We start from the raw sequence: 27,600 nt of genomic DNA, 5'->3' as shown, positions 1-27,600 counted from the left end.
TGTTGGCTGTCGCGGTTAGTTTTGTTGTAAGACTTGTGCACAATCAAATAACGACACTCTCTTCCCTAATTGTGGTTGTAGTCTTAGATTAGACATTATTTGTTTTCTATAGGGTTTCAGTGTTAATAATAGTAATAATAATAATAATAATAATCAATCTACATCAATAAAACATCACAAAGAAAATATGGGAATCTAGGCTTGGAGATTAAGCGTCAATGGAAATTGTCCAAAATAACAATATACCCGCATTACTATATCAACCGAGGGGATAATAACAACTGACCTCACAGACACCTTCAAGGCCCTTAACATTCCAAGGCACATCCTCGTTGCCTGTCAGAGGACGCTACTTCTGCAGACCTGCCACATCACCAGAAAATTCCTCAGTGGAAATTGTTAAAGGGACTACGATGAATTTTGTTTCTCTTTAGCGAAACTCGACCCTGGCAGCGCCAGAGAATGACTACTCGTTCATTTCTAACATAATAATAATCTTTATTGTCCGTATGGAAATTTGTCTTACATTTTGTGCATTACACCAAACAAAAAACATTAAAACTATAAGAAACCAAAGTGTACATTCACACCAGACTCACTCATAATTTACATGTGACAAATTTTAAATCAGATTGTTCTTATTTAATGATTAGATTGCCAGGGGAACAAAAGAGTGTTGGCATTACATATTGATGCTGTGGGTTATGGTATTACCCTGCGGAGGATTCCAGCTACCCGTCGCCTCAGCGTGGCGCCTCCGTGGAAACGTCTAGAAGGGAACTAGATAGGCTAAGTACGAGTCGCGAACCAGGCCCTTGAGGGATTCCCTGGATGAGCTTTTTTTTTTTTTTTTTATCTCACTCGGGGTAGGGATGGAACAAATAGCCCGCACTCCAGTCCAAAAAGTCCGCCACGCCGTTCCACGCAGGGGGCCGCCATCAGTTAGCCGTTAAGCTGGAGGGGCGGCCCTTACACGGAACAGTGGCGGTTACAGTATAGGAATATGAGGCAATCTCCCCATGGTTAATGCTGCTCTCGGCCACTTGTAGCGAGTGGACCCAGGACCGGGGGCGGTGGCACTGCTCCTCTAGCCCAGTCATTACGGCCGTCACCGCTGGGGGCCCTCAGACAAGACAGGGGTGAAGAGCCCCGTGTCCAGGCCTGGTTGTTGGATAAAAGCCTTTCTAACAATCAACGGGATCACGGCGCCCCTGCAGTCGCCGATTCCCTACTGGACTTCATTGAAGGTATTACCCTGAGCATTGCTATGCACAGTTTGAACAGTACATGTTACAGATATGAATCTTTGTCTCGAGTTGGGAAACTGAAATATTGTTGATGTCAATGTTATCAAGCAATATAATATAATATAATATAATATAATATAATATAATATAATATAATATAATATAATATAATATAATATAATATAATATAATATAATATAATATAATATAATATAATATAATATAATATAATATAATATAATATAATATAATATAATATAATATAACATAACATAACATAACATATATATTATAATACAACATAATATAATATAAGGTGCTTATTTACTTAAATACTATTTCAGCATTTACTTGAACTGAACTTATGATTTATGTGTATTTGTAATTATTATCTATCATGCAAATAATTAATTTCTCATATCATTGTATAAATAGTATTCTATTAAATTCCTAATTTAATTTTAAATCATCATACATATCGTTTATTAATGTATGTACAACTGGGTGTGTATGGGGTGTCTGTTAGGCTGAACTTCGGGCTTGTCAAGCGAAAAGAAAACATAATTGATGTTAACACACACGCGCATATTACAATTTGAAATTATCTAAAACAACAATATACCCCATTGTTATATCAACCGAGGGGATAATAACAACTGGCCTCACAGATACCTTCAAGGCCCTTGGCATTTCTAGGAACATTCTCGTCGCCAGTCAGAGGGCGGTACTACTGCAGACCTGCCACATCACCGGAAAACTCCTCGGTGGAAACTGATAAAGGGACTAGATAAATTGTGTTTCCCTTTAAGGAAACTCGACCCTGACTTCGCCAGAGAATGAATACTCGTTCTTTTCTAGCATAATAATAATAATAATAATAATAATAATAATAATATTTGGCCTGGATAAGTGTGGCATCATAAGCATTAAAAAGGGCAAGGCAACGAACACCAACATTGAATTTGAAGGCATCGAGGAATTGAACTCCGCCTCTATTTATAAATATCTTGGAATAAACCAGAATGCCAAGATAAACCATAAGAAATTAAAAGAGGACTTTCTTGGCAAATATAGGCAAAGAGTTAATAAAATCCTCAACACCAAACTGTCTGGCAGTAATCTCATCACTGCAATAAACAGCTGGGCCGTCCCTGTGCTCCTTTACACGTTCGGTGTGATCAAATGGACTGACACCGACCTACATGACATTGACAGACTAACTAGAAAATTACTAACCAAGTTTCGATGCCTACACCCCAAGTCCTCCACCATAAGGTTATACCTGCCCAGGAAGGATGGGGGTCGTGGATTGCAGAACATCTTCAAATTGTGTAAGATGCAAGTTATAAAAATACGATCAAAACTGCTCGCCTCCAGCAACAAATTAGTTTCCTTCATACGGAAATACGACTCCGATGCAACCCCTCTGAACCTACACAATGCTGATGTCAATATCGGTTTGGACGACGCAGGGCATGAGATTCGCCAATGGGAAGAAAAAACACTCCACGGAAAATTTCCGGCTTCATTACATGGGGACAACATCGACAAGGCTGCTTCCTTAACATGGCTCAAAGCAGGTCATCTCTACCCTGAAACAGAAGGCTTTGTTACAGCAATACAGGACAGAGTAATCAGGACAAAAAATTACGAGAAGCATATCCTGAAACTCAATGTTGTCGACAAATGCCGAAAATGTGGAAATGTGGGCGAGTCGATTGAACACATTATGGCAGGATGTCCAGCCCTATCAGAATCAGCCTACCTAGGTCGCCATAACCAAGTTGCAAAGTTAATACACCAACACCTGGCTTTGACGTACAAATTGATCGGTAAGGACACTCCCCCTTATTATAAATACTCTCCGCAAGAGGTTCTCGAGTCTACTGAACATCTGCTGTACTGGGACAGGCCTATTCTGACCGACAAAACGGTAGATTTCAATCGCCCGGATCTGCTGTTCATTGATAAAAAAGAAAAAACCGCTACCATTATCGATATCGACGTACCACTGTCTCATAATTTGAGAAAAACTGAGATAGAAAAACAAAGAAAATATGGGAACCTGGGCTTGGAGATTAAGCGTCTATGGAAATTGTCCAAAATAACAATATACCCCATTGTTATATCAACCGAGGGGATAATAACAACTGACCTCACAGACACATTCAAGGCCCTTAACATTCCTAGGAACATATTCGTTGCCTGTCAGAGGGCGGTACTGCTGCAGACCTTGTTGATGTCTAAGAGCTGAGCCGAAGGCTCTTCGAGCTCTAAGTTTGAAAAAAAACCAGTTTGGTCGTCCAGCCGAACAGTAAAAAAAAACAAACCTGTGGGAACACAGTTCTGTTTGAGAGGGACCCGAGTCAATGCCTATGTAAAACATTGCTGTTTCCAATGCCTTTGGCCCCGACGCATGCTTGGCTGCACATGGCCGAAGGCCGAGGGCACCGGGAGCCACCGTCATTTTCCTTCGTTGTACCAAGCTAGCTGTGTGGGAACCGCCATTGATGTAACGGTCCCTTTGAGGAACAGCGCATGGATGTGTGACGTGTTTGTGGGGACTTTTTTACAACCCCGCCCGTGCTATGGGTTGACTCTCGTCTACCCGTGGGCATCCCCACGGGAGTCATGTTTTGCTACCCATTTCGCCTAACCACTTCCTCTTATGGCCGTTTCCACGCGGGCGCCACGATGAGGCAGGGCAACGTGCCCGCGCTGCTGCAGACCTGCCACATCACCAGAAAATTCCTCAGTGGAAACTGTTAAAGGGACTACGATGAATTTTGTTTCTCTTTAGCGAAACTCGACCCTGGCAGTGCCAGAGAATGACTACTCGTTCATTTCTAACATAATAATAATAATAATGACTCATTTGTAAACAAAGTGAAAGTTGTTTTTGTTAGATACAATTATGTTTGTTTTTTTAAATTGTAATTTCCTTCTTTAATATTACAGCATGTCTCCACCAGTTTAGATACCTTAATTTATATTTTAAGATAGCATCAAATTTAACTTTTTACTATTAAAAGGGTAGTAAATTTTGTAACGTTGATAGCTAGTGCAGGGGTCGGCAACCTTTTGAGTCGAAAGAGCCAAAAATTACAATTTACAAAATTTTAAAGTTTTTAAAGAGCCACAAAGGTTTTTCTTGCCAACTATAACTAGTTCTCAAACAATAAACTTTTTTTAATGAAAAAAAAAACGAATTAATATATAAGTAGTGTTTTTCATAACAAATATATAATAATATATATATATATAATTATTTTTTTATTTTGGTAACAACTAAACAAATTAAACATTTACATGAACTTCACTAACAAACAATTGAGCAAACAAGATTCAGTGGGAGCGTTGGCTTTGGTTTTAGAAAGTTTGGATACATTTGGCTCATAACTTATTGATTTTAGTTTCAAACACAACTCTAAATTTTCATTTGTTAGTTGGCTTCTTACTTTACTTTTAAATATATTCATGCAAGAGAACGCTTGCTCGCACAAGTATGTCAATCCAAAGTTAGTTATCACTTTAAATGACAACATCTTCACCTCACTGTAGCAATCTGGGAGATTATTCCATGTGTCGAATCAACTCGCGGCATTCCTTTTTGAAGCTGTCCACTTTTGTTGCGTTACGTATATACATTTCTGGACCTTCAACTCTTCCAACTTGCTTTTCAACTCTGTAATCCAGTATCAATTACAAATGAATCAAGATGGATTTCGTTACTATTTGTGATGATATGGTGTACTCAAAATGCTAGAATGGTTTTGTTGGTTTTGAACTGCTTAAATCTGTCAAGAAATTCATATTTGATTTTTTTTCTATAACTGTGCTGAAATAATTCGTGCCAAAAGGAATTAATTTTTTCTTCAAAACAAACCAATTCCTCTACCAAACCATAGGCTGGGTTTTCCTTTCCTTGCAGTTTTAGATTCGGCTCATTTAATTTTTGCTGTATTTAACTTTTAGTTTCCGCTGTTATATCAACCATAAAGTAAAATTTTTGCAACTATTTGTCGTTCTCTAATTCGGTGTGATAAATGTCTTTTTCATTTAGAAATGTATTTATTTCATTCAAGCACAAAGCAAAACGTTTAAACACTTTACCTTTGTAAAGTCATAGCACTTGTTTGGCAAGAAGGAGGTCGGAATACTGAGTCTCCATTTCGTTTAAGTGGTAGAGTGCTTTTCACAAGATGCTGTTAATAATCTTGATTACCAAATTCATGACATCATCTATTTCGGTCGGAATCGTTTTGGGCACAAAGCGTTTCTTGATGTATTATTCAGTGAAACATAAGAATTTCTGGGTTTATTTTGCTCCGACGAATCGTTGTTGCCCTTTTACTTTTTCCTGTCATACTTCTGGCTCTATCAGTTGCTATTTAAATGATTTTATCTTATTTTCTGCAAGGTATTTTTGCAAGCATTCGATCTATCGTCCCCTCTAGTTTGTCATGAGAGCGGTAGCAATCCTAGGAACGACATATACCTGACAAAAAAGGCAACTTGTGCCGTCGTGTCTTTATGTCGCAACACTAATCTATAGCAAGTGATACGGCAGAAAAAAAGTTGAATATCTTCCACCTGCAACTATCTTACATTTGAAGACGCTTTAGCAATTCTATTTTGTACTGTTTCAGAGGATATTGGCATTTTTTTTTTTAAGATTTCTGGTTTGTTTTTGAAATCACAAAGCAGTTCTTCAGATGCAAGTAGGAAGCAGTCTTCGACATACCATCTGTAAATGGTTTGCCTTTTTGTGCAATTTCTAGTGGTACCGCAAAGCTAGCCAGATTAGCATTACTTGTAGATTGCTTCTAACTTTGATAAGATAATTCGCTTCCAACTCATTTACTTTAAACAATAAACAATACGTCCCAGTCAAAGCACGTGGTTACGATGGCAATCCGTCTTGCGTCGAAAGCAAATTAAAACCTACATAGAAACATCCAACGACGGCCGAGCGCTTCCGACGGACTGACAACAGTGATGACGAGTGTAATGGGGGAGGGTTGTGGTGAAAAGCGAGTACAAATGGCTGAGAGATCGAATCGGCGCCTAATCTTCGTTAAAAGATTCAGAACTTCTTTAAAAAATGTTTCGGTAAAATAAATAATATTTGCGTATGGAACTAAAGAGCCGCAGCTTCACACCCAAAGAGCCGCATGTGGCTCGCGAGCCGCAGGTTGCCGACCCCGGAGCTAGTGCAATATGCATACCGTCCTTCCAAATAACACTCCATAATTGAAAAAAAAAATCCTGTAATAGTTTATAAGTTATTTCGATTTTTATTATTGAAAACTGAACTCATTATCACAATTGACATTTTACATGAGAGGATAAACAACGATATTGGACATTTACTCCATGGGAAGTCTTCAAGACTTTATTTTTGTTGTGCTGAGCCCATAACAACAATTTCTGCATATCCCTGAACTTGTAATGAGCAATGCAAATTCAATGATGATTTAACATGCGGCTTAGAATCCTAGCAAGTAAAATTGACCTTTCAAATGACCCGGAAGTTTTGGAGCCTCGTTCTCGCTTGTACTTAGGAGGAACTTATGAGGATGGCTGCCTGGTCGTGCGGCTTGCGCGCCGGACTGTCGTTCAGATTTATCGATGGTCCAGGGTTCAAACCCTGCCTGCTCCCATCCCCAGTCGTTTGGACTAGGAAGTAATTATCTTCAACTCTGAAGGAACATCCGAAACATGTAAAACATTTTACAAACAAACATTTTACCTTGTGTACTATATCCTAAGAGTTGTTTTCTGGGATATGATTCTCACATTAGTTACAATATGGCTCAATTAAAATTAATCCCACTCAACTTCCCGAACCGGGGTCTAACTTCGTATTCCTGTTCCCTGGCCTTCTGGTGCCGCCACTGTGTCCATATTAAAGACACATCAACTATTAGTTGTTTTTTGTTTCTTCTGTAAGAAATGTTTCTAGTTGAAGTAAAAATAGAGAAAAGAATACTTTTTAAAACCAAAGCTTATCTAAGGGGAGATAACCGCTGAACACAACCATTTATTACTGCCATTTATCTGTAAATTTAGACTTTAGCTCCCTTTCTGCTATATAAAACACAGTTAATTAACTACTACTAAATGATTAAATGATTGGTTGATTTTGGGATTGATATCTATATTGTTATCGACAAGATCCAAGAATGAGAATGGGAGAAAAAAAAACGTGTCAAAACGTAATAAGGGGACTAAATCCATATATATATAATATATCCATTTTATTATATGGGGCGAGTTGACCGAACAATAATGCTCTAGGCTTCCGAACCGAGGTTATTGAGTTCGAATCACTATGAAGACTTGGATTTAATTCTAGAGTCAAGGAGTCCCCAGAGTACAACCAACTCTTATAGGCATCAGACTTATTTTGGGGACCTTAGGCTGGCCACATGACACCCTCGTTAACCGTCGGCACTCGTTAATCATCTTCCTCCATAGATCGCAAGGACTGAAAAGATTACCTTTACCCCCTGTGCAGCATTTTACTGCCATGTTTCATCAAATACACGAATATTTTGTAAATCTACCTCGTAATGTTCACTTCGCCCTCCTTTGGGCTTGCTGGTATCTGGTTTCTCAATGTTGGAATTGAATTTCTTCGAGAAATGGACAGTGTCCAGTAAAACTGATATCTGTTGCTAATTTTTGTGTGTTCTACGAGCATCTCTCACCTTTTGTGTCAGGATTTTGTGATTTTACCATCACAAAAGAGATACAAGACACCGATGGCAAAGACAAACAGACACAAGCACTCTTTTGTTCCCCTGGCAATCAAATCATTAAATAGGAACAATGTGATATAAACTTTGTCACATGTAAATTATGAGTGAGTCTGGTGTGAATGTACACTTTGGTTTCTTATAGTAATAATATTTTTTGTTTGGTGTAATGCACAAATTGTAAGACCAGATTATCATTATTATTATTATTATTAATGCATATCGTGTCGCCCTCCCCCAAGTAGACAATCAGCGCCCTACCTAACCCCAAGCCACCCGTTACTCCACACACACACATACACACGCACGCGGTAACCACGCAGTAACCACGCAGCGCCTCAGTATTGAAAATATTCGTTAGTGCTTACTGAGTATTTTTAACGATTAATGCCCCCCCCCCCTTTTTGGCAAGCAGTTGGGTAGGAGAGGTGGGGGCGCCAGCGTAGTGAGAAGGGTGGTGCTGGAGGCGGAGGAGGGGGGAGTGATTAGATCCTCCTATATACAAGCAAAAGCTCTTAGCAGGCTTTGTTCTGCGGTCGGCGACAATTTTTTTTTTTTTGCATTTTCTTCGGCCCGCTCCAGCGTTTTTTTTTTTACCATGTTCTTAGTTCCAGGCTACAAGAACACAATATCGCTGTTACCCGCATGGCATGCCTCGCTGTGATGTAACATGGCGAGCTTTGTAACTGCATAATTAGCTAAAGGACGGGGGGGGGGGACGAAAAAGGTTGGGGGGAGGGGGGCTGGAAAATTATTTTGTATTGCAATGAACACATTTTGTTTTGTCAACGTGTTATTTGAGACTTATATAAGGGACAGTGCCGAAGACATGAGCAGACGATTAAAAGATGTAAGTAGACCACAACGGATGTGTCTGCAATAAATGTGGGAAAAATATGCAGATCGCAAACTGAGTTTGCGTGGTCATGTGAAATATTGCACCCCCATTAATCGCCGACAATGCCAATATATGCCTGTGTATTAATTTATTTTAAAATCTTAGTCGCTCGCCCTTTAGATGTTAGTTTCACAGTAATTCACATTCAAACTAAAACAAATCTTCTGACTTTTCAATCTAGATTTGATCTAGATCCTCTAAAATTACCTCTGAAAAGCATCAAGAAGGGATACAAAATAACTCTTTGTTCGCTCATTCTTACTTTCAATTAATGCCCTTGTTGTCTGCTGGCTTCCCGCCATTCTTTTTAAAAGTGTTAATTCTCTCCCCCTTCCTATAATTTTTTTTTTTTTTAACTCAGGCTTCGCTTTTGTCTATAAAATTGCCGGCAATCTCAAATCGAAGACAGCACTCAGGGACTGTCCTTTCAGGTTTTATTCAAAATGTTAGTTTCAGGGAACCAGTGCTAAGAGTCAAAAACAGATCATCGTGACATGTCAGAAGATCGTTTCATGTCAGAGTATTTTTTTTTTTAATGTCTTGACATCATACTGTACCTAGTGCTTGAGTACACTTCCAAGAACACTAGATATAAGACAGACAACACAGTGAGTACACGTGTTTCCCGTGGGGTCAATCAGAAAGAGACCCTTAAACTTTGGGTCATTTGAAAAGTCAATGTCATTGGTCAGCCAGGTCACTTGCTAGGATTCCGAGTCACATGCTGATCTTCAGATATTCTGAATGTGCATTGTCTGTCGCAGGTATAGGAACATGAAGATGTATCACAGCACGATTGTTCTGAATGATTATTTGACATCAACTTCATGGGAACATGAAGACTACCCACAGCGCTATTGTCTTGAAGGTTTGACATCAACTTCATGGGAACATGAAGACTACCCACAGCGCTATTGTCTTGAAGGTTTGACATCAACTTCATGGGAACATGAAGACTACCCACAGCGCTATTGTCTTGAAGGTTTGACATCAACTTCATGGGAACATGAAGACTACCCACAGCGCTATTGTCTTGAAGGTTTGACATCAACTTCATGGGAACATGAAGACTACCCACAGCGCTATTGTCTTGAAGGTTTGACATCAACTTCATGGGAACATGAAGACTACCCACAGCGCTATTATCTTGAAGGTTTGACATCAACTTCATAGAAGACAAAAGATTTTCAAGCATCTTTAAAAATCTTTGTTGAACCTTCTCAGTTAAATTACCTTTGTGATCTCGGTCTTAATTTTCAAGGACACATTTCTAAATTACTCTAATTAGATGAGGTATAGTCCAAATGTGGGTGTGGACTGCAATATGTTGTATTGCTCACTCAGAGGGTGATTTGCAATCAGCAGTGAACCAGCAAAAATCTTCTATCGTTTGTGTTGTTGTTTTTTTTATTCAGTAGAAGAGATTACATTACCAATAATACGTAAAGCAGATAGCGAAATTCTCGGTTTACACAACAATGAAGGTTAACATTGTTCACAAACTGTTCAAACTTGACGGCCACAAATGTCCTCTGTTGCAGACGTACGAGGTCGTTGATATTTGGATTCTCTCGGAATGATCTGTCCTTTTTGTTTTTTATTACATTGCGAAATCCACATAAAACAAAATCATAAGTTCCATGTTTTCACAACAATTAAGGTTAACATCCTTCAGAAATTGTTCCAATGTGACGTTCATTAGGTTGTCAATTATCCTCAGTTGTAGTCAAGAATTTATTAATAGAATAGAATAAATTAAGGAACTAAATAAAATTACATTTACTGTTTACTTATACTATAAATTCATGTATTGATCTAGCTAATATATATTTGCATATGGAATTCTAAAAAAAAAATATTAATTAAACAAAAATCTTTTGATAGAGAGGGAGAGAGAGAGATAGAGAGAGAGAGAGAGAGAGAGAGAGAGAGAGAGAGAGAGAGAGAGAGAGCGAGCGCCAAGGGAAAGCCAGGGGGAGAGAGAACGAGAAAACAAGAGAGAAAAACTGATGAACATGTTAAAATGCTGTTTAATATCAAAGCATTTTCTTAACCTTGACTCCCTGACCTAATGCAACATAATTGGATGTAAGAAGGTCAAGGCTACATGCTATGCCAGTTGTGTACCGCAAACTCACGCACTCTTTCTTTAGATCTTTCAACCCCTCCTAACCTCTAACCTCAGCAAAAAGAAGGAAGGGGAAATCGAAGAAACAAAACAACAAACAAGAATCTGTTCGGTCGTAAGTAAAGTTCTAGTTTAGTTCATTTGGTTCTTTCCCCCATCTCTCCATTGGACTCTTCATTCAGACTCTTTGAATTATTTTGTAGGTTTAGAAATGCTAGTGGCTTGGTTCATTTGTATCATTATTAGATCCTGGATTTCTAAAGGGAGGCAATTCGCGCTTATACACAACTTCATATAAATTCCTATCGTTAAACAAATATTTGAAATAAATAATGCAATATTTCAAATGTACAACTAAAAAAAAAAACTATAAAAATTCGACATAATAATTCCCATGTAAATGTTAATAAAAGTTTATTTTTCAAATAAGTAAAAAATGTATTTACCTTTTCAAAAACCTCTTGTAATTAAATGAAAATTGTAATAATAATGAAGAAAATAGAGTTACCTTTATTATCTACGCAGGTAATTCATCGTATATAATACATCTGCGACTACTTCTGTTTATGTATGTATGTGTCCTTGAACTGTTGGACTTTACTAGTTAATTAAGACACTGTCCTTCAAAACTCCGAAGATCATGCATTTCGTTTGAGATGAAAGCCCGTGTGAGTTTTATGTCTAGGGCTGGGAAAGGGACAAGCAAAGGAAACCGAGAACTATGAACAATTTTGAACAAAATTCTTTCTTTTGTTGTTGTGATACCATAAAATTATTTGTTTCTTTTTATGCAATGTATCTTTTGGAAAGTGAATTAAAAAAAAAAAAGAACTTTATAATGAACATGAAAAAAATAATAATGATTTTTACTCATATGTAAAAAAAAAATAATAAAAAAATAATAAAAAAATAAAAATATTAATTTTTACTCAAAATTTTAAAAAGGAGAGATATCCCTCCATGTTAACTTGCCCTGTTAACTCAGGAGGTTAAAGAACCTTTTTTTTTATTGATAACGTCTTCGCTTTTTTTTTTGAATTCCCTCCTGCCAGGTACTCTAAGGCCTCCTCTCTGTGCTCGTAAAACAATGACACCACATAGTTGAAGTCTGCGCCATAAAAAAAAATAACGCTGTTATATTTGAGCTGTCTGTCCGTCCCGTTTGTCACGTTCATTCGCAAAATTAAAAGTGCTATGGAAAAACAAAATCTATTCCAGTCTCGCACTCGTTCGAGATAGAGCGAGACCAATCGTTATATTAGGCCTGTACACGGACTTGTGACGTTTCAACCTCTGGTCAGTGAAGACCATTGACCACATGTTTGCACGTCACAGGTCTGCGTTTAAGTCTACAATAACGATTGGTCTCGGAAAGAGAGCGCACATTACTTTTTAATAGTAAGAAATTATTTTATGCACATACATTTAAACCATTTATAGAACAACACGATGGTCAATTTGTTTTCACAGTCTAAATTTACGCAGCATAGGGCTCCGCAGCCACTATATATGTTTAACATTTGCTTAAACATTTTAAAAGAAGGTATTCTGCTTTAATTGAACAGATTGCGATAGTAGCGCAGGACAAATACGAATCAATGAATCTAGAAATAAAGATGTAAACTCAGAAAACCAAGAAAAAAAAAAAATAACGACTACAAACCAGCTTACTCCTGGGGAATGACCACAAACCTTAAAATGAAGGAACTAGATGAAGCCGTAAAACTCCTCAAACCAAAACAAGCCCCGGGCCTGGATAAAATTTCTTATGACATCCTTCTTCACTTGGGTCCTCAAGCCAAAAGAAAACTGCTACAATTATTCAATGCTAGCTGGAAATCTGGCAGAATTCCAAACATCTGGAAAAAAGCCATTATCATCCCTATACTAAAGCACGGCAAACCAAGAAATAAACTGGATAGCTACCGGCCCATCAGCCTCACTAGCTGTACTTGCAAACTGATGGAAAGGGTGGTGAATAACAGACTCACTTGGATCCTTGAGTCAAATAACCTACTCACTGATGCCCAGGCTGGCTTTAGAAAAGGAAGATCAGCAGAAAATCAAATTGCCTTCATCACACGAGAAATAGAAGACGGCTTTCAAGAAAATGAACCAACAACAATTGTGTGGGTCGACTTAGAAAAAGCATTTGACAAAGTCTGGGAACTCAAGCTAATCCACCATCACATATCCCACAGAATGTACAACTGAATAAAGGAATATCTAAAGGAATATCTAAATAATCGAAAAGCTTTAGTTTGCATGCAAGGGCAAAGAAGTCATACAGTGGGTATAAAAAATGGCGTCCCCCAGGGAGGAGTCCTCTCCCCAACACTTTTTCTAATATTCATAAACGACTAAAATCAAACCCTACCAAGAAAAATTAAAAGCAGCATGTATGCAGATGACCTTGCCTTAATTAGCACAGAAGAGTATGTAGGAACATCGAAATTTTGATTACAAGATGCTCTCGATAAACTCAATAAATGGTCCAAAGACTGGGGCATGTCCATCAACACAAAAAAGACAACATATACCATATTCTCACTGTCAACAAAACAACAAACAATAAAATTAACATTAGATAAGGAAGCTTTAGAAAAAAATGACAGTCCTACATATCTTAGAGTCACCTATGACCCGCGATTAACCTGGAAAAACCAAATAGATAAAACACAGAGTAAAGGCATCCAGAGACTTTCTCTTTTGAAAAAATTAACTGGCACAGATTGGGGAGCTAATCACAACATCCTGAAAAAGACCTATACCAGTTACGTAAGACCTGTAGGCCTACACATCATAGGGCGCAGCAGCCCAAACCAACCTAAGAAAAATAGACAAGGTTCAAAACATTGGTCTAAGGATAATGACAGGAGCAATCAAAACAACACCCATAAGAGCTATGGAGGAAACCGCTGCCCTGATCTCTCTGGATGAAAGAAGAGAAATAAAAATCCTTTCCCAATTCACAAAATTGGAAACCTTGGAGAGGCACCCACTCAGAACAAAAATTCACAAAACTGGCACTAAAAACTGTCTCCAAAGGACCAATTTCATACAGGAATTTCTAAACCTAAAAAAAAATAACTCTAGAATCCACGAAACATAACGAATCTCCACCCTGGGGTGAAAGCTTTCTTCCTTCTATAAGAGACCATATTGAAAATATAACCAACAAATTGTCACCACCTCAAAGTTGGTGCCATAGAGTAGAAACCCTAATTCTGTATTGTGTATGTTAATTCCATATTGTGAATCTTATTCACAACCCATGTTGCACTAAGGTGAACACTTTTGACCTTAGGTGAACCAGAGAGTTAAAGGCAGGCAGTCCACATAGAGATCTTGTAGCAAGCACTTGTATTGAGTCACTTAAGATATAAGCAGTAGAGTTAGATGTTTAAAGTAGTTGGTTATAGAATAAGTACTAAGTTGTGATATTCGTATATTACTGTTGGATTAATACTGACCATTCCTGGGTCGAATTGTATGGTGTATTCACTATGTGGTGTTATATTAAACTTATTGTGTCTGCTAGACCCAGCGTCATTTCATTATTCTGTGATTTGTAACAAGAACCCAATGTCACCACCACGCCTACATTGATAACCACAGCCACATTCATAACATATAAAATAACGCAGTGACATTTATGGTGTCAGAAGTGTCCAAAGTGCAAGTCATTTATTGTCAGAAAATGACATCTTTGGTGTCAGAATAGTGTCAGAAGTGCCAGCAAACATTTATAGTGTCAGAAGTGTCAGCAAACAGCATTTATAGTGTCAGAAGTGTCAGCAAACGATATTTTAGGATATTAGAAGTGTCAGATCTACTAACTTAAAGGATTTATGAGCACCAGAGGAACAAGTCAAGAATTTTTTTCTATTGCTGTCAGAAGTATTTTAATACTACAGTTACTTACAGTAACATTTATACGGATATTTTTGAAGTTGGCAAGTGAACTATTTAGTTAACACATGAAAAAGTAACTCTAAAAAATATTTGTGTACACAAATCATGACGCCACTCAACGAGCAAGAAAGCTAAAACCTGATTATTATAGACTCTACTATTTTTCTCATTTGGTCGTTCAACGACACATTCAACATTATAGAGATGACCTAGATCTACATTTATTGAGACCAGCACACAATTTTTCAAGTGAGATTCACGTGATCCAAGAGTGACATTATTATTATCTTCAGCTAGTCTATCACTACTAACAAAAAACAGAGCTGAAATTGAAAGTTAACGGTGCCTACTATTTTAACTTGTACTTCAAGATTGAACTTTACATGAATTGCAACTAATCCAGAATTTATTAAATTTTTTTTGACTACACACTTGGTATCTAGAGCTACTACTACATGTCACATTGACCTGCCATGACACAGTTACCGCTAGCGAGCTATTTTTTTTCATCTGTGATGAACTGAACAATTTGAACTGTTCCTGTCTGAGCTGTATTTTCAACTTTTCCAGTTGACTACTGTCCTAAGTGTCATTTATCTGGAAGCCTGATTTATGTGGTTGTATTTTTTTGCACACCAGTTGAGATAGCTTTAGGAGCACAGCATTGTTCAAAGTTACTTTTTAACATCCTAAGCGAAAGAGATCAAACATGATAATGATATGCTGAGACAACCTGGATACTACAGCCTGTGTGGGTGAAACTAGACAACCGTGATACTACAACCGGTGTGGGTGAAAATCTAGTACTACAAGTCATTCAAGTCATCGTTTGAAGACAGCTGATATATGGTCAGTCGAAGTAGCTGACATATTCAAGAATCATCTACATCGAGTGCTCGTCATAATTCTAATGACACACTCATATTGTCGCTGTCTAACAGCACATTTAATAAGAGAGCGCTCTTACTCTTAGACCTCTCTTGTCGTCACTACCTATGGTCATTTTTAGTTATTTATATTTGTTTCAGCAACTGTACGAAACACTGGATTACCTATCAAGCACATGAATTATTTATTGGATTACTTGTCAACTATATGAATTGTTTAATGGATTATCTGTCAAACATATGAAGTATTTATTGGATTACTATTGTTCAAGAACTTGAGTACCGTATCATTTAACATTGTGCTGTGGATTTAACAAGTGGATTACTTATGAACTGTACCATTGTGCTGTGGATTTAACAAGTGGATTACTTATGAACTGTACCGTTGTGCTGCGGATTTAGCAAGTGGATTACTTATGAACTGTACTGTGGACATAATTTATGTGGAGCATCACCGGAACTTTATGTACAAGTCAAGCATCAAGTGAATATTTAAGGGAAGTAACTTTAATTACCCTTTAGTATTATCAGTATTGATTAGTTCTCTTGAACTACACCACAATTTTTTTTCATTGTTTACATTTGTATTTATATATACATTTGACTTTAGGGACTAAATTTAATTATCTATTGAGTCTGAGCATTTATATTTTTTTTCAAGTAAGCATCCAGGTATTGGTAGGGACTCTTTAGATAAAGTAAATACTTGATCGTATAGCTGTATTAGTTAAGTTTGTATTTGTCAAGTATCTATCATATTGTTAAACTCTTGTATTGATATCGTCTTGTTTACATTTGTTGAATTTTCTTTTGCGTCATTGTTATTTCTCATTGTAATTCTTTTGTCTACTATTTCTACTATCTTGTAATGTCTCTTTAAAGCAGACTGTTTAGTATCTATAGTGTATTTATGTTTGTCTAATTACTTATTAATATATATATATTTATTTTACTTCTTATTTCAACCTATTTTTTATTATTATCAACACTACACTACACACTTGATACACTATGTGATATATTTTGATTTGAGATTGTGACAAGATTGATTGTATATAATATATACTTTGAGCACATTGAACTATTTTGATGCTATTGATACATTGATCACTATTTATCAGACTAATAAGGCTCACATAATTGTGAATTACTTGTTGCAATAAATTTTTACATTGCAAGTGGAGATACTAAAAATACATAATCACATAATTGATCAGTAAAGTATTACATTACGAACTAGACAAAGTACCAAGAATAACTTAAGATACCTCATAACCTCAATTGTTTCGCACAAAATATATATCTACTATTACCTGTAATTACTATTTGAGCAATAATAAGTATTTATTGTACAATATTCATTTACAACTACCTTTTTGTGTACACATATCTATTAATAAACTATATTACTAATTTGAATCTTTGAAAATGGCTGAGTATGAAAAACTAATAGAGATAGTGGATAAACTAAAGTTAAAAGAAGATGATAGAGCTGCATTCATAAAAATTGAAATAGATAGAATTAGAGTAGAAAAAGACAAGCAACGGGAAGAAAGGCTACATGAAAGAAGACTGAGAGAGAAAGAACAAGAAAACTTAGAGAAAGAAAAAGAACGCCAGCATGAAATAAAATTAAAAGAACATGAAGAAAAAATGGCCAAGCTAGCAAAAGAAAATAAAGACAATTCAGCAAGTCAAACTTCATCTCATCATCAGTATCATAGCAAATTTAGGAACTTTGATCCAAAAGAAGACACATTAGAAAATTTCATTATTCAATTTGAATACATCTGTCAAACAGCAAATATGAATAGTGCACAAATGGCTCAACAACTTCTAGCTAACCTAAGAGGTGAACCACTAAACATCATCGACACACTAACTATGGAGCAAAGAAAAGACTACAACACAGTAAAACAAAGACTAATTGAACATTTTGGCAAAACGGAGGAGCACTATCGAAAACTTTTTAGGGAAATAAAACTAGCCAAGAATACAGATTTAAAAAGAACAATACATGACATGCGCCAGAACATGACAAAGTGGCTACAACTCGCAAACTGTAACTTAGATGACCCCAAACAGATCTTAGATTTCTTTCTCATTGAGAATGTGTTAATAAATGTTACAGAGGCAGCATTCTCATTCCTGAAGGAGAGAAAAATAAAAAATGAAGCTGAATTGATATCAAACTTAACAACATACAAAGACTCACACCCAAACATCACCATTGACAAAAGGGAATTGTACAATGTAGCTGCAACAGTGACAGAAAACCATCCAAGAACTACAAATAAATTTAAATATGCCAAGAGCATACAATGTTTTTTCTATAGATATATTGAATTTGTAACAATGTTCATTAAGCAATTTAATCTTGAATTTTGACATATTTTGAATTTTTCTATACTTATCACTTACATATTGAGGCTTACTTACATTTTCTACATGATTTGTACATATTGTACTATTGGTGTTAAAAAAAAAAAAAACAGACTTCTAACATTTCTATAGTGTCAAAGATTTTTTTTATAAATAGATATTGTGAATAAAAACTTGTATTAATTTTTCACATTGTGACATAGGAGATTGTCATTGAAATTTTCGTCACACTTTGCACATATTATTATGAAAAAGACTTGTAAATATTGAACACATTTGAACATTGATGTATATATTAGAACTACATGTAAAGAATTATTTGAGAGGTTAAGTATTTGACTCAGAGAATTATTTGAATTGCCTTACAAGAATATGATGAATTAGAGAATTTTGCCCTTGTATGAATTTTTTTTGATTCAGCAAATTGTTTGTGTAACACCGTCATATTATATATTTTATTGCAAGTTTGTAGTTCTATTTGAACTCTGCAATTGTATGTCGTCAAGCTAAAAAAAATTTCTTCAAAATTTTTTTCAAAAGGGGGGTGATAGGTAATGTCACCACCTCAAAGTTGGTGCCATAGAGTAGAAACCCTAATTCTGTATTGTGTATGTTAATTCCATATTGTGAATCTTATTCACAACCCATGTTGCACTAAGGTGAACACTTTTGACCTTAGGTGAACCAGAGAGTTAAAGGCAGGCAGTCCACATAGAGATCTTGTAGCAAGCACTTGTATTGAGTCACTTAAGATATAAGCAGTAGAGTTAGATGTTTAAAGTAGTTGGTTATAGAATAAGTACTAAGTTGTGATATTCGTATATTACTGTTGGATTAATACTGACCATTCCTGGGTCGAATTGTATGGTGTATTCACTATGTGGTGTTATATTAAACTTATTGTGTCTGCTAGACCCAGCGTCATTTCATTATTCTGTGATTTGTAACAAGAACCCAATGTCACCACCACGCCTACATTGATAACCACAGCCACATTCATAACATATAAAATAACACGGTGATACAAATCTAACTACATTCCAACAGAGCTCAAGGAAACAGTGAACTGTTTTCTACACACTCATTATCCTAGCAATCAGTGAATCAGGGTTTACACGGATGGCTCATCCCATAAAGCCACCACAAATGGAGGAGCTGGAATACTCATCGAATAGCCCGATGGAGAAAAACTATAAAAATCTATTGCAACTGGAGAGCACTCAGACTGACAGCCACAGAGCAGAAAGGGAAGCACTAGAACTATGCTATTATGCTAGCAAATCATCCAAGTACCCCACACAGTCAGATTGTCTTTCTAACCGATGCAAAAACAACCCTCCAAAGCTTGGAAAACTCTGATTCCTTCTATATAAAACGACTCAGGACAGCACTCATAAAGCTCAACAACAACAGCAAAAAACTGTTATTTAATGGATACCAGTGCACATAGAACTAGAAGGAAATGAGAAGGCTGACTCACTCGCCAAGAGTGGGAGAACAAACTCACAATTAAGCATTCCACTCTATCGAGAAGAAATGAAGAAATTAATGGTAAATAAAATAAAAGAGAAATGGACAAGCTCTCATCCGGATTATAAGAAAGATGGTGCCTATTATAAGCTATCCCAAAAGAAATGGGAATCAAATTTGAGCATAACTTTCCACCTAGAAAAATGTCAGTTGTTAAGAGTAACAAAAAAACTAAAACAAATTAATTCCACTTATCTTATTCGTGGCAAACCAGTAACACAGACTAAAAACGCAAAATACCTAGGTGTTATAATATATGAAAAACTGTCATGGAATCCCCATATTGATGTAACTATAAAAAAATATCAAACAAAGCATTAGGGTTTATTAAAAGAAATTTCTATAAATCAAATAAGAACATAAAACTAAAATGTTATTTAACCTTGGTTAGGCCAATAATAGAATATGCATCCTCCGTTTGGGACTCCTCAACTCAAGAAAACATTAAGAAACTGGAACAGACACAAAATAGAGCAGTGAGACTCATAACAAACGAGTGTTCACATTTGACTAGAGTAACACCTTTAGTAAAATCACTAAATTTAGAAAGCCTTCAGGACAGAAGACTTAAAAGTAAAGTAGCAGTTATACATAAAACAAAATTTAATAAAATACTCTGAAAGACACAAAGATAAAGGAACATTCCTCGTCCCATATGCTAGGACAAATTTGTACAAATACTCCTTCTTCCCTAGTGCTATTAGAGCATGGAATGGGTTGCCTAAGCTACCCAGGAAAACCAGTGACTTGGCAGAGTTTAAGTCATTGGTTAATATGCATGACTAAATGCATGACGCGTAGGACGTAATCATCTTCTCTTTTGAAGTAACGTCTGTATTATATAAGATAAGATAAGATAAGATCTACACATTTCCTTTGTTAATTGTTTTTTAATTCACTAGTTAAAGAACAACTGGTTAAAATGAAAAAAAATAAAATAAAATACACCGGTCACTCCTACACACTAAGACTGCGGCATTTAATATGCATACATTATTTTTTAACATGACAAGCAGGACATCCACGGCATTTTAAATCCCTTTAAAGCGAGATACAATATATATATATATATATAAGACCAGCTGCCATTTAGTGAGACCTGGACACTTACAAAAACAACCGAATACTAAATACTATGGAACTAATGAGTTCCATGTGGCCAGCACAGCGACCTACCACCCTTACTTTACCCTTTAGAGTTGGGTAAAAATAAATCCCGAAATTCAAAATCCCAGTCTTCACCGAGATTTGAACCCATGAGCCTAGGCTCAGAAGCCAAGCGCTTAACCACTCAGCCGCCGAGCACCCAGTTCCATTAAAAAGCTGAATAAATAAATGCATTTTGCACACCGACTTCAGCTTAATCAGTGTACACGCAGCGGCTACGTTTTGGCTTCTCAAAGAAAACCTTTTTTTTCTCAAAAAGAAATACACCATTTTTTTTAAAAACAATACTTAAAAGAATCTGACAGATGCTAAAAAAAAAAGTTGGCAAGAAATAAATTACATAGAGCAGGGTGCGATGTAGGCCTAATTCTCACTGCTATCAGCAGAAGACGCTTTGGCTGGCTTGGACATAAACACCCTAAGCCAATGGGTTGACTCTTACTAAATATATTTTATGACGACCTAACTAAGTGAAGGAACTGTGCAGGTCTACTAGTCTTACGATACTGTAATGTCTGTAGGGAGCCATGAATCTCGTGAAGATTTTAATTGTTTTTTTTTTTGGGTGGGCGCTTTAACCAAATCTAGGGATCCAGGAGATTTCATAATTTATAATAATCTGTTTAAGGGAAAGAACTGTCCAGGTTTTTGGTGTCCATTGGTCTGACAGAGTTGTCTTCAAGTCAATGTCTTCAGAACAAAGTCTTCCATCTATGCCAGTGTTTTATCGACTGATAAAGAAAAGAGTTAATTATTGAACTATTTAAAAACTTAAGTTTTCTCCAGCTATCGCCACAACTTTTGTTTCAATTCGTCATTTCCTGTATTTTGAAATTAGCACCTCCGTTATTTGTTGAATCTATCCAACTCTAATGTGCACCTGACATTCGTTGAATCCATCCAACTCTAATGGGCACCTGACATTCGTTGAATCCATCCAACTCTAATGGGCACCTGACATTCCTTGAATCCATCCAACTCTAATGGGCACCTGACATTCCTTGAATCCATCCAACTCTAACGAGTACCTGACATCAGTTGTGAAAAGTAAAGTCAGCTGGTCGTTCTGCTGACCACATGACCCCTTTGTTAACTGTTGGCCAAAGTAACGGATAACCTTTTCATGCGTGGTGCCCCAACGGTCCAACAGACTAAGTGATAGAGGTGAATCTTTCATGACACTTAAGAAAGATGTGATTTGTTTACAGTGAACATAAGCAGCGACATAGTTTGAATTGTCCTATCTGTCTAATTTTTTCAAATGTCCTATCTGTCAAACCTTCTCCAATGTCCTATCTGTCAAACCTTTTCCAATGTACTTTCTGTCAAACCTTTTCCAATGTCATATCTGTCAAACCTTTTCAAATGTCATATCTGTCAAACCTTTTAAACCGTCATATCTGTCAAACCTTTTCAAATGTCCAATCTGTCAAACCTTTTCAAATGTCCAATCTGTCAAACCTTTTCAAATGTCCAATCTGTCAAACCTTTTCAAATGTCCAATCTGTCAAACCTTTTCAAATGTCCAATCTGTCAAACCTTTCCAAATGTCCAATCTGTCAAACCTTTCCAAATGTCCAATCTGTAAAACCTTTTTTGAAATGTTCAATCTGTCAAACCTTTTCAAATGTCCAATCTGTCAAACCTTTTCAAATGTCCAATCTGTCAAACCTTTCCAAATGTCCAATCTGTCAAACCTTTTCAAATGTCCAATCTGTCAAACCTTTTCAAATGTCCAATCTGTCAAACCTTTCCAAATGTCCAATCTGTCGAACCTTTCCAAATGTCCAATCTGTCAAACCTTTTCAAATGTCCAATCTGTCAAACCTTTTCAAATGTCCAATCTGTCAAACCTTTTCAAATGTCCAATCTGTCAAACCTTTCCAAATGTCCAATCTGTCAAACTTTTCCAAATGTCCAATCTGTCAAACCTTTCCAAATGTCCAATCTGTCAAACCTTTCCAAATGTCCAATCTGTCAAACCTTTTCAAATGTCCAATCTGTCAAACCTTTTCAAATGTCCAATCTGTCAAACCTTTCCAAATGTCCAATCTGTCAAACCTTTTCAAATGTCCAATCTGTCAAACCTTTTCAAATGTCCAATCTGTCAAACCTTTTCAAATGTCCAATCTGTCAAACCTTTCCAAATGTCCAATCTGTCAAACCTATTCCCAAACCATGACTTTTTTTATCAGGTAGTATATGACTAGAAACTACTATGTACGTGGTGGTTGAGTGTTAAGCGCTTACATGCCGAACTGAGATGTTTATGGTTCAACTCTCAGCAAAGACTGGGTAATGAGAATCTTCCTAGAAATGTCAAAGGTCGCTAAGATATAAAGGAGGCCTACTCCCACCATCCCTTTCGGTTAATATATTGAGAATAATGTTATCTTAGTTTACGTCCACTGTGGTGTACGGAGCGTAGTGGATGAGTCCTAAAGCGCATGTTTTTTTTAACCTTTTAGGAAGTGTGGTCGAGAGGCTAAGTACGATTGAACTTGGCTTGGCTACCTATAAAGGGGCTCGAGGTTCCACACCTGACTCAAGCAGAGTTGTGTTTAATGAGCGCCTAAAGGCAGCACGGAAAACCTTCTCCCAGATACCCCCTACCCCCACCGGTCCACAAATGAGATTTGACCATAGCGCTCTGGGCAAGCCTGAAGGCGCTATATAAAAGCCACACTTATTTTACGGATCTTTTGTTCAGATCCAGATGAAGACAGGGATTTTGAATTTTTATGGGGCCCCTTAGCCCACGAAACTCTAATAGGTACTTGATATTAGTAGGTGAAAAGTGAAGAATCTCGGCACCCTTATTAACCGTGGGCGGCATAAACATATGGCCATTATAGCATCGGCCCCATAGATCACAGCCAACGTGATATGAAAGCCTGAGCACTGACCACAGTGCGGCCTACGTCATCACACGTCAGTGGCCAAGGTTAAGCGCTTAGGCTAATCATGGCTTATGTGACTGATGATGCATGTGTGCTGTGTAAATAATAGATTCTAGATTCGCTAGATCTACCTTAGAAGCATGACGTACCATTAAAGGAGTGCTCGGCCACGGAGGTCACGCATAGATCGTAAGGTCTGAAAGGGAGTATTTCAAAAAATAAATATCAAAGCTATGTGATAACCGAATATAATTTTTATCACAAGGAGCAGTCCCCGTGTACTGGCCAGGTAATTTGTTAAACTGCAGGTGAAAGTAACTAAATAAAGACACATGAGTCTGGAATTGTAAGATAGTATTTAACTATTAAATTCACAAATGAAAAAAAAAATAGCATAAAATTCAAGTGGGGTATTAAATAGACTTACCTTTCACGATTTATTTTCTCATTTTCAAAAATTTTATGCAGAAATAATTACATCCAGGCAATAATTTGTGAAATGTTAAGGCGCCACAACATCATTTGGCCGGACAGAGATGAAAAATCTGGCATTATAAGCAAAGCTGCCTCCACCTTTAAAGAATGCGGTTAGAAAGGAGGAATATGTCTGGCGTTGGTCTGAGGTGGAAAGGGGCGGAAGGGTGTGGGGTTCCAAAGGCAGTGGGTGTAGGTGGGTCGGGAGATGGAGTGGGCGTTGTCTGAAGATAAGGGAATGTTAAACTCAAAAAAAAAGAAAATTAAATTTAAAATCCTTTACGACATTTAAAGACTCTGTTTGCGTGAAAGATGTTTTATGTTATATCTATTTATAAGAAGTAAAACAATTTATCTCGCCATCTGTGTAGTGTGTTAGTGCATGTGGAAACTCTGAGGAAAACTGGTAAATGTAACATTTTGGATTTCTCAATATTGTTTGGGGTTGTTTTTGGACATTACGGTGTACAGGGGCGGACTGGGTGTCAAAACCGGCCCGGGCATTTCTATGCAATCCGGCCCCTAACATGCCATATGAGGGAGATCGAATTATACATCTCCTCAAAACCATTATGCTAAGTTTGATAATCTGACAAATACGGTGTTAATTGTTTCTAATTTCACTCTAAGAGTTGAGGCGATTAACACCTGCCATACTCCAAAACTTGGCATCAGCTACATTAAAGTCCTACCCATCAGATGCCATTTTCTGTTAGACCGATGGGACAGTAATAAGGGACCCCGATAGATCTGGGTATGGGGCCCTTAAAGTCTACCCAGACCGGACAGAACCAGAGATGCCGATTTCTCCGTCTGAGCTGAAAGGGTTTTGAGGCGCCAGCCAGACTAGTCAGTGTTGAGCACTGTTTATCATTTTGTTTACGTTACAGTATTACAATTAACTAGTTAGTTAAAAAAAAAAAACTCGTAGAAAACAAAGGTTAGCTTATTTAAAAAAATTGACATTACAATAGAATTATTTCCAAAATTAAACTATAACGAGTCATAAAGAAATGAATAAACTAAGACAATTGTTTAGAGCTAGTGTTTAGAAATATATTTGTAAACTCAATATCTAGATTAAATAAATGGACTAAACAATGAAGTAAAAAAAGGTTGGCCTATCTTCTTCTTCTTCTTTATATTACAGAGCATTGATCAGTGTAGTAATAACATGTACCGTGTGTCCGAAATAAATCTAGTAAATTAGATTCAAACTGTTCTATAGCTTACATTGTATGGAAGAAATAGTCAAGGAGATGAAACAAAATAGCGACATGACTAGTTTATAAATCGTTAGTTCATGTTTAAAATACAGTAGTTTATGTTTGCTCGTGTCCATACAATTAGTCGTTTTTACTGAAACGCTCAGGGAAATAGGAAATTAATACACGCTGGGGGAATTTTGGTGCCCCTCTCCACTTGGTGCCCTGTGCGGCCCGCACCACCCGCACATTGGTAGCTACGCCACTGGCTTGACTAGCCACGCCAGTGTGTTATTTCTTGTCTGACCTCTCCACATTAAGCAAAACACTATTGTATAACGCTTAATGCAGGGTAGTCTTGCAGTATTGTCTACTACACACGTACAGTACACTAGGCCTACATGAGTATGTCTAGCTGACCAGGTTGTTAAAATCAGTTGGACACAGTCTATTTACTTTATGGTCAGAGGATGTGGATTAATATTTTTTTCTAGAGTTGGTTACCCTAATGCTTTTAGATCTATATAGGCCTAGCTGTTGATTTAGATTTAGATCTTAATAATAAATCTTAACTACTATAAAAGGGTGCACTTGATGTTCCTGCAGTTAAAAAAATATTTTTTTTGCCGCAAATGAATTGATTAAAACCACTAAATATTGACCTAACTCACTCATCAGATTCCCACTAGAAATTTTAACACCTCCACGTGGCTCACAAAAAAATTCGGAACAACCTCATTTATACTACTGCATAGAAGTTTTGGCAAAAAATGTTTAACATTTTATAAAACTGCTACTTTCACGTGCAAATATTTACTCCCATAACTTCTACCAGCATCTTACTTTACCCACTTCAAATGCAGACTGACTAAATAGTTGTTAACTGCATCATTTTTTTTTTTGATAATCAAAGTTATTGATATCACATGACCAGAAAACAGGGAGTCGTTTCAACCCTGACCACATGTTGAAAAGTTTTACAAATTTTAATTAAACTTTTTAGTTAGTAACTAAAAAAATAATTAAACTTCGATTTTAACTAAACTTTTTTTTCTAGTTAAACAATGGCCTTAACTATTTTTCTTTAGTTAAACTAAAAGTTTCTAGCTTTTTAGTTAACGTTTACCCATCGCTACGTGGCCAGCACAACGACTAACCGCCTTTACATTCCACAACTAGCGTCAGTTATCGACTAGAGTTGGGTGGACTCAAGGGCGCCCTTAAAATGACGGAAATTCAAAAATCCTTTTTTTAATTCTACAAAGTCTTCAAAACGACTTCGAGTTCCAGGTTTCATCTCATCGTCTGTCCATTGACTTTCGTCGTAGGAGTGCTGTGACAGTTCGCGTAACCAGGTCCCTCCGCTTTGCCCGGTCAGCAGCTGTTCGTAGCAGGATATCAGGGCAGAGGCCGGTCCATTAGTTTTAAGTTGTCCAGCCAGCTTTTCTTTGGACGACCCTTTCTTCATGTTCTCTCCACAGTACCTTGAAGAATGACTTTTGACAGTGAGTCTTGTCTTACATTATGACCAAACCAGCTCAGCTTTCCTATCTTCATGGTATTGGGTGTACTTTTGATCTTGTTAGACAGAGTGTTGACTTGTTAAAGTACAAACCCATTTGTCTTCTTTTCTTGGTATCTGATACTCTGCATTTTTCTGTAGCATTTACACTCAAAGGCTTGAATTCTTCTTAAAGCCTCAGCATTCAGTGTCCAACTTTCTCAGAGTACAGAGACCACTAGTGAAGAATACAGTTTTAATTTCACTGTGAAGCTGATTTGGCTCTTCTAGATTTTTTAAAGTTTGGTCATGGCAGCGTGTTTTTATTGCCTTTGTCAATCCCCCATCTCTTGTTATGTGGGAAGCGTGGTCGAGAGGCTAAGTGCGCTTGAACTTGGCTTGGTTTGGCTACCTAGTAGGGGGCTCGAGGTTCGACACCCGACTCGGGCAGAGTTGTGTTTACTGAGCGCCTAAAAGCAGCACGGAAAACCTTCTCCAAGATACCCCCTATCACCACGTAAGTGCTATTAATATATGTTTAACCCTATGTACCTCAAGGAGTCAACTTTATCTACTGTTTAGTCCAAGTTTAGTGAATTAGAAAA

At 37.0% G+C, this 27,600-nt stretch overlaps 1 protein-coding gene across 1 annotated transcript in view; it reads right to left on the bottom strand.

The window, feature by feature from the left end:
- Positions 1-24,407, bottom strand: part of LOC106063634 (uncharacterized) — a 132,703-nt gene extending 108,296 nt beyond the window's left edge. Inside the window, exon 1 of the mRNA XM_056037661.1 lies at positions 24,243-24,407. The gene's annotated coding sequence lies outside the window, so the exon portion shown is untranslated. The remainder of the gene's footprint in view (positions 1-24,242) is intronic.
- Positions 24,408-27,600: the final 3,193 nt, after the last annotated feature.

Source organism: Biomphalaria glabrata, chromosome 8, assembly GCF_947242115.1.
Source record: "Biomphalaria glabrata chromosome 8, xgBioGlab47.1, whole genome shotgun sequence".
In the NCBI taxonomy this organism is placed as follows: Eukaryota; Metazoa; Mollusca; class Gastropoda; family Planorbidae; genus Biomphalaria; species Biomphalaria glabrata.
The sequence above is the reverse complement of the archived record's forward strand: the minus strand, read 5'-3'. Positions and strand labels throughout refer to the sequence as shown.